Raw genomic sequence first — 1,661 nt, 5'->3', positions numbered from 1 at the left:
GAGAGAGACCACCTCCTCTAACTTACCCTGCCCTCCTGATGATCATTTCCTGTTGTGAACCATGCAGGGAGAAAGTTTTCTCTTGCTCAAATGAACATCTTCACAACGCTTATACTGTATAGAAGAAAACGGTCCATCTGTTTGTTGTCATGCATTTTTCTCCTCAGTGGGTAGGTGACGGTCAATCTGAACTCACACATGCAGGCAGTGAAGAAGCTCATTTTCCATCTTTCAGAAATCGCCTTAGGGTGTAGACAGAGGGAGTGACTCATATAGGAGCAGTGCCAGGGTTAATTGAAAATTGAACATCCACAAGACAGAGCAGCAGCAGAGAGATGAGAGACCCATGCAGACTAGCCAAGAAGTGGTACTGTAGGCCTACATAAACGTCTTTCTCTTTGTCTTTTTCTTTCTTCAAATGTTTTAAATTGTTCGTCATAATGTGTACAAACATTAATGTGACATCATTAACATGACTATAGTAAATTAATACAAGCAATAATTTAATTTACACAACACTGATGATAGTGCTGACATATTAGTCTATGAAGCCATTAAAGTGTGGCAGCAACACTTGGAGACAACCCATAGACACTTAAAGGACCACTTCACCACTTTTCAACTTCTCTTCCTATAATTGGTCCTAACTAATGTTCATGATAAAATACCACCATTTTCTCCTACTCAGTCTGTGTCTCTTAGGAGGGCTGTGGGCAGTTCAGAAACCCGTCCACCAGTGACATCATCGATGGTGAATCCAAGCTAATAGAAACGGCAGGCTTTCTTTTCCTGAAAAGTTGCAATACAAAAGTTGAAGCCATCGTTCTCACAATAATACAAATCTAAATATATTTTAAAACAAATCTTGTCTAAAAAAAATCTGCCTAATGATGATGTCACTGGTGGACGGGTGTCCGAACTGCCCAAAGCCCTCCTATAAGACACAGACTGAGTAGGAAAAAAATGGTGGTGTTTTATCATGAACATTAGTGAGGACCAATTATATGAAGAGATGTTGAAAAGTGGTGAAGTGGTCCTTTAAAATAAAACCCTGTGGAATATTTCCAAGCTATGATCTCAAATCTCAACAGCCAACATCAAGTTGCACGGGGAAAAAAAGAAAGTTTAATATGCAACACAAATTGGGTGACTTTAAATATCTGGGAACGACCATAGACAATAAACTCACCTTTCAGACCAATGCAGATAACATCTACAAAAAGGCAAGGCAGCGGCTTTATCTTCTCAGGAAACTGAGAAGGTTTAATGCCAGTAAACACACCCTGACCATGGTCTATAGATCACTCACTGAGAGTGTTCTCACTTTTAACATCGTGTCCTGGTTTGGGAATCTCTCAGTTAGAGATAAAAACAAGCTCACCCAGGTAGTCAACCAGGCAAGTAAGATCATTGGAGACAAACAATTGCAACTTCAGGACATATACAACCGCTCCATAACCAAAAAAACTATTCAGATTTACAATGATTCTACCCATCCTCTTCACTCTGAATTTGACTTGTTGCCATCGGGCAGGAGGCTTAGGGCAAAATTAGCTAAAAAGAAGGGTTACAAAACTTTGTTTGTGCCAACTGCTGTGGACATTTTAAATATATATTTTTAAATAGTCTAATCGCCACTGCTCATGATCACTGTTGTTGTG

This window comes from Electrona antarctica, assembly GCF_951216825.1.
Source record: "Electrona antarctica genome assembly, chromosome: 3".
Taxonomy (NCBI): Eukaryota; Metazoa; Chordata; class Actinopteri; order Myctophiformes; family Myctophidae; genus Electrona; species Electrona antarctica.
Note: the sequence above shows the minus strand (reverse complement) of the source record.